The sequence below is a fragment of the Mastomys coucha genome, unplaced genomic scaffold (genome assembly GCF_008632895.1).
Source record: "Mastomys coucha isolate ucsf_1 unplaced genomic scaffold, UCSF_Mcou_1 pScaffold13, whole genome shotgun sequence".
Taxonomy (NCBI): Eukaryota; Metazoa; Chordata; class Mammalia; order Rodentia; family Muridae; genus Mastomys; species Mastomys coucha.
Genome location: NW_022196895.1, coordinates 9640802 through 9654157, shown reverse-complemented (window position 1 = coordinate 9654157; position 13356 = coordinate 9640802). Strand labels below are relative to the sequence as shown.

The window sequence follows — 13356 nt, the reverse complement described above, 5'->3', positions numbered from 1 at the left end:
ATGGTGATGGTGGTGATGGTGGTGATGGTGATGATGGTGGTGATGGTGGTGATGGTTATGGTGGTGATAGTGATGGTGGTGATGGTGGTGATGGTTATGGTGGTGATGGTTATGGTGATGACGGTGGTGGTGGTGATGGTAATGATGGTGGTGATGGTGGTGATGGTTATGGTGATGACGGTGATGGTGGTGATGGTGGTGATGGTAATGATGGTGGTGATGGTTATGGTGGTGATGGTGGTGATAGTGATGGTGATGGTGGTGGTGGTGGTGATGATGATGATGATATCTCTGGTTCTCTGGTTGACTTTTTTCAGTCTGGGCCATTTAAGCATGGGCACAACATGGTCACGAGCAGCTACTCTCTGGTCCTTTTCCCATCTCTCCAGAGCTTCCAGTTTTCATACATGCTGCATCTCCATTCTCACATTGCTGAGAGGGTGCATATCTGACAACTGCTTCTCAAAATAGAGTATATTACAGTTGGGGACAACGTAGTGATTGTACTTATGGAACTTCTCTGACTGAAATGGCAACTTATAGCTCTAACAACCTGCTTAAATTTACAGCTAAAATAAAAATTTATTACTCAATCTGCATTTCAAGTGTTTTATATCTTCATATGGCTGATGGCTTCTGACTAGACAAGACAGAATCATTCTCAATGACACAGAGCAAGCAATGTTTTAGAATAATTAATTCTATTACATTAACATTTTGAGTTTTAAAAATCTGTCCAATAAAGAAAATGATAATATGCTATCTTTGCCTAGCTTTTTAAAAGTATTCATTTTCTTAAGATCATGTTTGTATGTGTGTATGGTATGGGTATGTGGGTATGTAAATTCACATGAAAGCTTATATGACCACAAAGTCAGAAGAGCCTCAAATCCCATGAATCTGGTATTATAGGTGGTTGTGAGTCAGCTAGCATGGGTGCTGGGAATAGAACCTGAGTCCTCTGGGAGAGTACTGTTGAGTGTGTTGGTTTAAATGAGGATGTCACCTGAGAGGTCATATATTTGGTTCCCAATTGGTGGCACTCTTTGGGAACATATAGGAAGTCACTAAAGGCAGGCTTTAGGGATGAAGAGATTCCCCCCATTTCCAGTTCTTCCACCTGCTTCATGCTTGTGGTTTGAGATATGCGCTCGTAGCCTGCGCTCTAGCCACCATGCTTACCTCTTGCTGCCGCGCTTTCCTGCTGTAATTAAATCTTCCTTCTGTAATTTGCCTTGGCCGTGGTGTCTTATCACAGCCATAGAAAAGTAACTAACGTAAGTAACAAGTTCTCCCACGCTTATTCTTTATATGAATACCAAAAAAACTTTGTAAGAATACAGCATCGTTGGTAATCCTATCAAGAACAGAATGCTTCACACTGCCGTGGGCTAGAGAGTGTCGTTCATTCACAGAGTGAAGGAGTTACTTATGAACACTCGGTGAATTCACGGCATCAAAGCATCATTGTGAGAAGGAAGTCCTCATGAAATCACGTGATTAATTATTCCAAGTCACCTTTTATTTTGGCTGTGAAGTTGTGTTTTAGACAGTGTCTTCATAACAGTTATGAGCATCAGATGCCCACCCCCAGCAGCAGGACACAGGAACTGGCATCAGATGCCCACCCCAGCAGCAGGACACAGGAACCGGCATCAGATGCCCACCCCAGCAGCAGGACACAGGAACCGGCATCAGATGCCCACCCCAGCAGCAGGACACAGGAAGGGGCATCAGATGCCCACCCCAGCAGCAGGACACAGGAAGGGGCATCAGATGCCCACCCCAGCAGCAGGACACAGGAAGGGGCATCAGATGCCCACCCCAGCAGCAGGACACAGGAACTGGCATTAGATGCCCACCCCAGCAGCAGGACACAGGAACTGGCATCAGATGCTCATCTGAGGCCCTGCCTCTCTTTCCTATGTTTGTTTCTCTCCTATGTTGCTAGAATATGTAGAAGGTAGATTGTCGTCCAAGTGTCCAAGTCTATCTTCACCAGTGGTTCTCAACCTTCCTAATGCTGCGACCCTTTAATATAGTTCCTTGTGTTGTGATGACCCCCCCAACCATAAAATTATTTCCGTTGCTACTTCACAAGTGCACGTTTGTTCCTGTTTTGAATCATAATGTCAATATTTTTGAAGACAGAGGCTTTCCAAAGGGGTCATGACCCACAGGTTGAGAGCCACTGATTTATGCACTCTAGAGTTATTATCTATGCTGGGTTGATACTTTTTTTTTTTAATGTGGCAAGTAAAATTTTATTGTTCTAGCTAGAAACAAGCATACATTACACAGATATAACACAGGAATATATTAGATGAAGAAGGCTATTATAAATTTTTCAACAACCAAAATAACAAGGGTTGATACATTTTAGTGATGTGGCTGCTTTGTGGTCATTCAGATTCACGTAGGTAACCCCTAACTCATGCTCCAGTAAGTCCAACTCATTGGTTCACGGAGCTGGGTTTTGGTAGATTCATTGATGTCTTAGCTGAAGTGCATATGATTAAGTCTCCCCATAAAATGTTCACATACGATGGTTCAGCATTTTTTTTAAAGCCCCAGGGTTTCTTCTAGACAAATATAACTATGGAAGTTATCCCAGATTTTGCAATTGAGACATTGCATTAATTAAGTGCCTGTTTTATTAGAAAAAGATGTCAGCCTGCAGAACAGGTCGCTTGTATTCTCCAAAGACCACATTGAGAAAGACCTGTCATATGTGGCAAGCACATGAGATGTGTCACACTCTAATGAGTCCAGTGAGCAACTTGCCTGTAACTGGTTCTCAGTACAAGTTTCTAGATCTGAGCAGACTTCAAGACCTACAGCCTTTTTAAAATTTAAAAACGAAGCTTGTTAATTTTTCACCACAAGCAATTATGTTTAAGTCCCTTTGCAAACTTTTGAAACTTGAAATGTTAGCAAGCTTGTGATTTCCTGTTCTTTCAGTATATGTATAAATCCTTTCTAAACATGCAATTATATGAGTTTGAACCTTGGTGTTATTGACTGTGTGGTAACTCCTCCTGCTAGACTGGTCTCAACAAACACACACTAGTGTGAAAAGGTAGGTTCTTTATCAGAGATTGTCTCGTGGAAAAGCAGTGAGTGGAAATTTGTAAAATCTCATTTCTATGCAACCTTCACGTATCCCTAGTTTACAATGGTCACCTCTGTCTGATGTGTTAAGTAAGGCTAGTCTCTGAAGTGTGAGAACAAAATGAGGTAGGTGTGGCAAATTTTACATGGCCAATGAAGTTTACATGAGTGTAGTAGCAACCAAAGTAAAAATTAAAAATATAGCTTTGGACTTCAGGGTAGTTTATCTGCTTAATAAGGACTCCTCACAGTATTAACTCAGTATTATTTTGCTCGGAATCCTTGCTGCTGTCCCTCTTCATCCCCACCTTCCCCCACCCAGGTCTTGTCCTCTGCGGCTTTCCGAGTAAGGAGGGAGAGGCCCCGCCCCCTGGCGGAGGCGGCCGGTTAGTCCCGGTCTGGCAGGAGGCGTGGTCTAGAGGGGCGTGGCCCCGCGAGCGTGTCACGTGCTGGGCTCGGCGCCAACACTTCTGGCGCGCGCGTTACCGGGGCCCTCCTTGCCCCTGACCCGAGGATCCTTGGGTTCCGCCCGGTTCCCTCTCGGGATCCCCCGGGCGTCCTCGTGAGAGCGGCCCGCGTGGGTGACGGCCGGCCGGTGGGCGCGGCCGGGCCTCGGGTAGAGGCCGCCTCAGGAGCGGGGCCCGCGAGCGCGCAGGTCAGTGTGGCTCAGGGTGGGAGGTGACGGGCCCCGGAACCGCGGGATCTCGGCGGTGGAGCCCGGGCCGCGGGCACTACGAGCTGCGCGAGTGCGAGCGATTTAGGAGCGCGCGTCCTAACTTGCGGTTTCCTTCCAGCCCGAGGATTGATTGACAATGGAAGTCACGCGTCGTGCGTGAGACCATTGTCCCACGTTCCATCTGACCCGCTCTCCAAATCCCAACGACCTAAAGGCCATTTAGCAAGCGAATGACTGCGGCTGCACTCAGCCTGGGAAGATGCCCTTAATCCATGGCCCTCCTGGTCCGCAGGAGGCATAGAGCCGGGTTTTCCCGCTTGGAGTTTAAGTAGGCTGCATTTGTGAAACTGAATTGCTCAGCGTCTGCTCGGAAGTTAGACAAAGCTGATTGAAAGCTGCTCAGTAGCTATTTGGTGTATGTAAGGCTGCTTGATAATGGGATTGAACTAGCTTTGCAATCAACGACGACTTCCTGAAGTATGCATTGGGTCCCGGAAAAGATACATAGTGGATACTGTTTGGCAAAGCTTCACTTCTTAGCTTTGGGCAATTTGTTCACTACATTGAGGTCCGTCAGTGTTTACATCCTAACCCTGAGATTTTTTCCCCCCTGCAACTTGGTTAATAGAAAACTAACTCCCTCGGATGAATTTTAAGCATCTGTAACTATGGAATAGCTACAAAGTCCACTTTCTCTTGATATTCTAATTCACAATTACTAGGTGAGTCCGGTATAACCTACAGAGAAAGATGTCAGTAACATTTTGAAAGTTTCTCCTTTTCATTTTTCCCCGGGCAAGGTAACTCCCACAGTGTTTGGCAGCTGGTAATAAGAGTCAAAATTAACTGCCAGAAATTGAGCAGATTTATCTGAAATAGTTGTTCAGTGACACTTATTCAGTCTTCTCCTACATCAACAGGCATGTGTGGCAGTTGGCTAATCCCTGTCCTGAAGGCTGCTCAGTTTTGTAGATATTATTCTAGCAGTTTGTATACTGGCGAACAGCCAGACAGTGTTTCTCTCAAAAGTTCCCTTCTACTGTATTCCCTTAAAGGGAAATGGTACGGTTAAAGAAGGAACAATTGTGTAAAAGAATAGTCAGTTTCTTTTGAGGGGTTGTATGATGCAGTATCTATTAAATTACAGATTCTCTCTTGCTGATTTGACTTAGAGCTGTGTGATCATAGCATTTTTCAGTTGGAGCCTTTTTGTGACAACTTGTTTTATTTTCAAGCTGAGATCTCCTTAGCTCAGGCTAGCATTGGACTCTGTCATTCTCCTGAGTGCTGTGTTCACAGGTATGTACTACTTCACTAGACTTGGAGACAGTCTCTTACATGTTGACATAAGAAGTGGACTTCAGCTGGGCGGTGGTGGTGCACGCCTTTAATCCCAGCACTTGGGAGGCAGAGGCAGGCAGATTTCTGAGTTCAAGGCCAGCCTGGTCTGCAGAGTGAGTTCCAGGACAGCCAGGGCTACACAGAGAAACCATGTCTTGAAAAACCAAAAAAAAAAAAAAAAAAAAAAAAAAAAAAAAAAAAAAAAAAAAAAAAAAAAAAAAAAGAAATCAAGTGGTAACATGGGGCGGGGGACAGGGGATAGGAAAGCTGCTGCTTCCGAGACCTTTGACTTGGTTAGAACTTTGTTAGTTCTCTTGAACTGGTCTGCTTGCAATTAGAATTTTGTTGATGCCATTGAAAATTCTTTGATGTCCTTAGGAAGACTACGGGGGTTTTGTGGTATAGTTATTGGCTTATACGAATTCATTAGTGAAGTTTTAGAAAGAGCAAAGGAGATGGCTCCATTTGTAAAGCGTTTGGTGTTGTGTGGACCTGACTAAGTTTGGCAGATCCCTAGAACCCATGTAAAGCCTGACACGTTAGTCTATAATCCCAACACTGCTACAGCATGATAGAGACAAGAGAATCTCTGGACGTTTCTGTGACAGCTAGGCTGTTACGGACTATGGTGAACAGGAGACCCTAACTCAAACAAGCAAGGTAGGAGACACTGGGAGTTGTCATATGACCTCACACAAGTGCTGTGCACACATTTGGACACATGAGCGTGCCATAAATATATCATATACACAGAGATGAGAAAAAGATGTGTCCTACACTCAGCACAGGGCATAATTATGATTTCGGGTGTCATGTTCTTTGTCTGAAATGGTCTTGATCACTAGACTGCTGAAGTTTTCCTCACATGGTTACTTCCCCAAGACTGAACTGATGCCGTCATTAAGGGTCTGTAGGAAGGCCCTGTGTAATGTAAGAACTAGGTGGTTTTCTAGGTTACTCCATTAAGTTTTCTCATTCGTTAACCCTGGAGTAGGAACTTGCCACACTAGACAGTGAAAACATCCTTAACTGTGCACTTCCCATCATGCGTCACTGGAAAGAAAAGCACACTATCCTTTGATTACTTTCCTTTTAAAAGTGACACAGGCTTCTAGTCCTAACTGCTCGGGAGGCTGGGGCAGGGGATCCACTGTACGCAGGAACTGGACACCATCCAGGCAGCTGCCAGACCCTTTCTCCTCAAAACTTCTCTTTAAAGGGAAGTTTCTAGGGGGCTGGAGAGATGGCTCAGCGGTTAAGAGCACTGGTTGCTTGCTCTTCCAGAGGTCTTGAGTTCAATACCCAGCAACCACATGGTGGCTAACAGCCATCTGTTATGGGATCTGATGCCCTCTTCTGGTGTGTCTAAAGACAGCTACAGTGTACTCATATAAATGAAATAAATAAATCTTTTTAAAAAAGAGAGAGAAATTTCTATAGTGTATAAACCATGATGCATCAGTATTGCATGATACTAATTCCACTTTCAAGATAATTAATTTTCAATTGTGAAATAAAGTGGGAAAAATTGAAATTTGTTTTATCTAAGGCTCAAAAATGTTTATTAAAAATAAAATTCCATCAACTTCCTTGTTAGTATTTGTATTATTAAAATATTTATCTAGTCTGAGACTCCTCTACTATAGTGTCTGTAGACTTGGCTGTTTTGAAACATTAGCTAACAGTTCTTAGAATTTTTCACATTAAAATTGAAGGCAGGTGCAGGAAAGTTCAACCTTGATGGAAAATACTGTGTAGCACATAAGGTTGAAACACTGTTGTAAAGGAAAGCCAGGGCACCTATCCCATGTTCCTCAAGCCTGAAGCTTCTCAACTGAATTTAGACAGAATGATAACTACTCAGTGATTATTTTCTTTGTGACATTCAAGCCCTGCCTTTCACAGACAGAAGGTGGTTTGTAAAGTGTCATGTGACACAAGAGCGCAGTCAGCACTGTCATTTCTCTTTCAGAAGAACAATGCTCAGTATCAGGGCACAGACTCACCGAGAGGCCAGAGGAGAAAGTTTTAAGTGAAAAATCAACAGCCTGATCCTTAGCTAAAAAAAAAAAAAAAAACAAAAAAACCCCCCAAAAAAACGCTAGAGGGCTTCCCCCAGCAGAGCCTAAAGACTGCTGCCTTCCTTAAGCTGCCTTGTTTTACTTAAAATTCAGATTCTTCTTCCTCAGTGTCCATATGGGATCAATGAGCAGAATCCATGGCTTTTTCATTTTAGAACTGGCCTGAAATTTTGAATTTGATTGCAGTATTTAACCCTCCATTGGAAGTTCTAGCTTGTGGTTGTGCCTCTGCTGTCATCCCCTCCATAAATAACTTTAGTTTCCTTTATTTTATTTTATTTTATTTTATTGTTCTTTCAACCATAAAACCATTGTTTAGCTAGGAAACACAATATGGGGACAAAGTCTATTAGCAGCTGACTACTTTGGAATACAGAGTGAAATAATTAATATACTTTTTAAGGTATAGTTTCTATGTATATACACTTAATTTTTCTCACTGTTAAAATTCTTAGTATATGATGTAAATATAAAGTATTATATTGACATGTTGATTTCCAACCATAAAATAAGTATCTGCCTATGATTTGTTTTTCTTTGTGCTACTGGGGCTCACATCTGGAGCCTTGGATGTGCGAGCCAAGACCTCTACATATTGTCACATCTTACAATTTTAAGGATGGTGTGTGGACCACTGTGCTTCCTCATCTGCCTGTAAAACTTTTTAGTCCTTTGAACTGAGATTCTGAACCTTTTGAGCAATTTCTGGCATTTGTTTCTCCCTCTTAGCTACTGGCAACTATAACTTTTTAAAAAAATTGCTTTTAAAATTTTAGAGACTGGGTTTCCTTAGCTCCAAGCTTGTGATCCTCCGGCTTCAGCTTCTTGAGTGTTGCACATCACTGGGTGTAGCTCTACTTCCTGCTCCTGAATTGTGCTCCACAGCTGCCTCGTGTAAGTGAAGTCATACATGGCTGTTCTTCTGGAACTGACTGATGCTGTTTAGCAAGATGTGTCCAAGATTTATTTGGGCTCTAGCACATGCCAGAAAAAATATTTAAAGACTTAACTTATTTTATTATGTATATGAATGTTTGACCTACTTGTATGTATGTGTGCTATTGTATGTTACTGGTGCCCTCAAAGGCCAAAAGAGAATTTCAGATCCCATGTAATGAAAGTTATGGATAGTCGTGAGCTGCCATGTGGATGCTGGAAACCAAACTTGGGTCCTCTGGAAGGTTAGCAAACATTTAACTTTGGAACCATCTTTCCAGTCCCCAGAGAATCATTTTTAAGGCTGAATTATATTCTATTGCATGTTTACCACATTCTTTTATTGGTTCTTGGGTATTCTGAGAGATGTTGCAGGATATTTGGACATATTGTGAGCCCTGAGATTATGAACTGAGCCTATAATTTTCTGCTTACTGTAAATAAGTACTTGTGGTATGGCTCAACCCTAGCTGAGAGCTAAGTCAACCCTAGGTCAAGAGGAGGAACAAGCAACCATCTGACAGAGAGTGAATTTAAGAAAACAGAAAGGAAGGTCTTTGAATGGAGGGAGATTTAAGACAGCCTGAGCAGCCTTTTCCTTCTGGGAGGTCAGTGGAGTAGAAAGCTTAGCTGGGTGCTTTCTCCACCTCTCTGAGCTAGCAGGTTGGTTTTATTTAGCTCTTGGTTAAAAGGGGTATGTTAGGGGTGAGCCAAAACCAACAAAGTGGTTTTTTGTTTGTTTGTTTGTTTGTCTTTGTTTTTTGTTTCTTAGTAGAGAACACAATCTTGGGGTTCACAGTGTGACCAGATATCCTGCAGCAGAGTGATACTGATATACATGTATATGTATACAAACATCTGTTTGGTTCCCTTCATTCAGAGAGTTATCGTATCCTGTGCTAAGTCTAGGATTAGACTTCAAGGACCATCACATAGGTGTCAGGACGTATATGTCAGATGTATAACTGAGTTAATCTCAGCATGTGTGAATTTTACTCAGTGCTTTTCAATAACTTTTGTTCTTATTGATATGTATGTGTTGTGTGTTCATATGCATCACATACATGGATGTTACCTCAGAGATCAAAGAATGCTGGAGCCCCAGAACTGGAGTTAAGGTAGATGTGAGATGCCTTGTGGGTACTGGGAACCCAAAACTGCAAGGACTTTTAATGACTGAGCCATCTTTCCATCCCCCTAACTTTTCACTTTTGAAACACCTTTTGAGAACTTTATTCTTAGCTGGGTGTGGTAGAACTGTGGTGTGAGGTAGGAGAATCACAGATTCCACACCAGTGTGGGATACATATTAAGTTCTACCTGGGCTGTAAGAGACATTTCCAGACAGCAGACCATAGAAAATTGGTTGCTTCAATAAGCTATATTATTAAATGTTTTACATTTCTTATGTTCTGAAGAATAAGTTCAGATGTTTAACTTTATTATCTTTGATGAAATATCAAAGGAGTTTTATATGAAATATTCTAGGAGTTTTATATTTATAGTATATAAAATTCTTTAACTCTGGAATTTTTTTTTTTTCCGAGACAGGGTTTCTCTGTGTAGTCCTGGCTGTCCTGGAACTCACTCTGTAGACCAGGCTGGCCTCAAACTCAGAAATCCACCTGCCTCTGCCTCCCAAGTGCTGGGATTAAAGGTGTGTGCCACCACTGCCTGTGTTTTGTTTTGTTTTTGTTTTTGTTTTTGTTTTTTGAGACAGGGTTTCTCTGTATAGCCTTGGTTGTCCTGGAACTCACTTTGTAAACCAGGCTGGCCCCAAACTCAGAAATCCACCTGCCCGGCAACTCTGGAATTTTTAAAAGTTGTGATTTAAATTGTAAAAGAATAGACCCTTGTCCTGATATGGTGGCATACACCTTCAATCCCAGCACTCAGGAGGCAGAGGCAGGTGAATCTCTGTGAGTTTGAGACCAGCCTTATCTACATAGCAAGTTTAAGGACAGTCTGGGCTACACAGTGAAGCCTTGTTTCCAAGAAAATAAAATAGATTCCTGAATGAATTTTACAAGTCATTATTGCTCTCAGGATCTTTGTCGAGAGTTCAGAATGGTTTGGGTCAAGAGTTTACTAAACTAAGCAAGATTTGATGGCCTACTCTTTTTTTTTTTTTAAGATTTATTTATTTATTTAATGTGTATGAGTACACTGTAGCTGTACAGATGGCCGTGAGCCATCATGTGGCTGCTGGGAATTGAACTCAGGACCTCTGTTCCGGCCTGCTCGCTCTGGCGTAATACACTGTAGCTGTCTTTAGATGTACCAGAAGAGGGCGTCAGATCTCATTACGGACGGTTGCTGGGATCCGAACTCAGGACGTTTGGAAGAGCAGTCAGTGCTTTTACCTGCTGAGCCACCTCGCCAGCCCCGATGGTCTACTCTTTATGGTCACTGTTTTAATTATAGCATTTAAGAGAAAAAGTATAAATTATACTTTATAGATTATACTTTTATAAAAAGAAATTAAAATTGGAAGGCCCCAAGGTGGGCTCATAGTGGGACAACATAAGGGAGAAATACTGCAGTCTCCCAGTTTAAAGCGAAACATTTATCTAGTTGATGACATTTTCATGGCTGTTCATAATCTCATTAGGAAACTTAAAATTTAGGCTGGTGTGGTGGGTCAGTGGGTGAAGGTCCTGGCGACCCGAGCGTAAGCCTCAGAATCCACTTCAAGGAGGAAGAACAGAACCAGCTCCATAAGGTTGTCTGCTGACCTCATGTGAGTGTTGTCCCCCAGACACCAAGTACTTAGTAATGATGAGCAAGAAGTAACATGCAGACTCTGGAAAGAGTGACAGAATGCTGTCTGTAAAATGAGGTCAGGGATAGAATATGGCTCAAACCCATTCTGACCAGAGCATTCAGGATCAGCTTGTCCGTTTCCTTTGGCTCAAACTCCAGAGCAGAGCACATTTCTGTATTAAGTAAGCTTCCATGATTTCTAAGAATTATTATTTTGAAATATCTGGTCCTCAGTGTGAACTTAGATGATTTTTTTTGGCTGAGAAAAAACAGTTTTGTTTTCTAAAGGTTAGCTTTCACTAGACACTGTTTTATTGTGGGTAGTTATCCAGTTTTCCCTGGTGGTGCTCCACCTTACTTTTTCAGATAGGGTCTCTCACCGAACCTAGAGCTTAGTGTCAATTGTGCTGGCTAGTTTTATGTCAGCTAGATACATACAGGTAAGACGCAGTAGAAGCCCTCAGACTCCATTTCACTTTATACCATAGTACATATGGTTTTAGAAATTTAGAAATTTAGAAATTTTGTTTGTGCATGCGTGTATATATGTGTGTATGCATGAAGAGACCCGAGGTCAACATCGTGTGCTTTCCTTAACTGCTTGCCTTTCCTGTTTATTAGTTTACTTATTTATTTGTATATTTGAGACAGTCTCTCATTGTATGTGGAATTCGCCCTCTGTCTGGTCAGGGAGTTTTAGGGACCATCTCTCTGACCTCAAACTATTAAATGTTTCTCTGAAATTTCAAGTCATTGAGAAAATCTGCAGGGTTTTTTCTCCTTTTGTGACAGGGTTTTGCTTTGTGGCTTTAGGCACAGTCCTCCCACACTAGCCTCTCTAATCTGGGATTATGGACACAAGTCACCATTGCCTGGCCTCTAGGTCATTTTTAAAGGTTTCATGATCATTTATATGAATACACTTTCATTTATTTATTTATTTTGCCTCACTTGTAATGCTACAAGGAACATAAGTATTAAACATTTAGGATGATTAGTTACAGGCTTTAATCGGTATGCATGGATGAGTGACCACAGTGTGGTGGATGGAAGTGTTTAGCAAGCGTTGTGAAAAGAGGACACTGCATTACTCTTAGAAGTTGTCTGCTAGGAAAACTTGTCTACAGAGAAGTCTTTGAGTAGTCTTTCCAAGGGGAGCCAGTGAAGGAGGCTGTGTGTAAGCCTCGAGGGTGGGCGTTCCCAGTGAGTTTATCAACACTGTAACAGTAGATAGCATGCCTGGGGCTGTGACCATTGGGAATTTGAGGCAGAAGCCATTTTCTTCTGAGCTCTGAGGCCAATCTCTGGTTCTTAGGTTTAGGTAGAAACAGGTTTAGGTAGTTCTTGGGAGCTGAAATGGGTTCTCCTGGCAGTGGAATATAGAGGCAGGGATGTGAATGTCTATTCTACACCAACAGTTCTCAGACTGTGGGTTGAAACCTTTTGGTGGGTCGAACAATCCTTTCACAGGGGTCACATCAGTAACCTGCATATCAGATATTTACATTACAATTCTTAACAGTAACGAAATTCGAGTTATAAATAGCAATAAAATGATTTTATGGTTGAGGGTCACTGAAACAAGAGGAACTGTATTAAAGGGTCACACCATTAGGAGGGTTGAGAACCGCTAGTGTAGATGGAGTCAGACAGTCGACTAAGATATAGGCCAGGACTGCAGCTACATGTCATGTAATTCCTACCACAAGGGGTTAACCCTGCAGATTCCTGTTTACGGTATCTGTGCCTTATGAAATTGAGGCCGTGCCCTCAGTAGTTTTCTATGTGTGCACATCTGGAAACACAGCTGGTCTGGGAGCATAACTCTAGTAGAGTGAGCAGGTGAGAAGTTCTGGGTTGGAGCCCAAACACACACGCTTCTCGCTGCCTGTCTTCATTTGACATGTGTTTTTGATTAGCTAATTGCAGGATTTGGGATTGGAAATAATTTACCTCCAGAACTTTGGGATATTTATTATTTCTTAGCTGCTCACTTGAAAGTCACCTTTTCTGATTCCCGCTCCTTTGCCTGTGCTGTCTTCCTTCCTTTCCTCCTAAATTCTGACATGTTGTGATAGTGTACTTTGTTGGGATATCTTAGTTTCCAGGAGGAAACACCATAACCATGGCAGGGGGTTGGGTTCATCCATGAGTGTCATGGAGGGAGGTGTGGTGGCAGGCAGGGACAGTGCTGCAGGAGCGGCTGAGAGCTCATATCTGATCCGCGGGCTTCAGGTGGAGGGAGTGAGAGTCACGGGATGTAAGCATTTGAAACCTTCCACTCACCCCCAGGACACACTTCCTCCAAAAGGCCACCCTCCTAACCCTTCCAAACAGTTCCACTAACTTTGGACCAAACATTCAAACATATGAACCTGTGGGAGCCCACTCATGTGAACCACCACATGGAGACTATTAGTCTTGTCCATAGACTCGAAATTAAAAAAA

General features: G+C 42.5%; 1 protein-coding gene across 3 annotated transcripts in view; it reads left to right on the top strand.

Annotated features, from left to right (window-relative positions):
- Window positions 1–3556: 3556 nt before the first annotated feature.
- The window catches only part of Osbpl1a (oxysterol binding protein like 1A), a 195909-nt gene continuing 186109 nt past the window's right edge, over window positions 3557–13356 (top strand). For all 3 annotated transcript variants that reach the window (XM_031364995.1, XM_031364997.1, XM_031364994.1), the window contains exon 1: window positions 3557–3766. The gene's annotated coding sequence lies outside the window, so the exon portion shown is untranslated. The remainder of the gene's footprint in view (window positions 3767–13356) is intronic.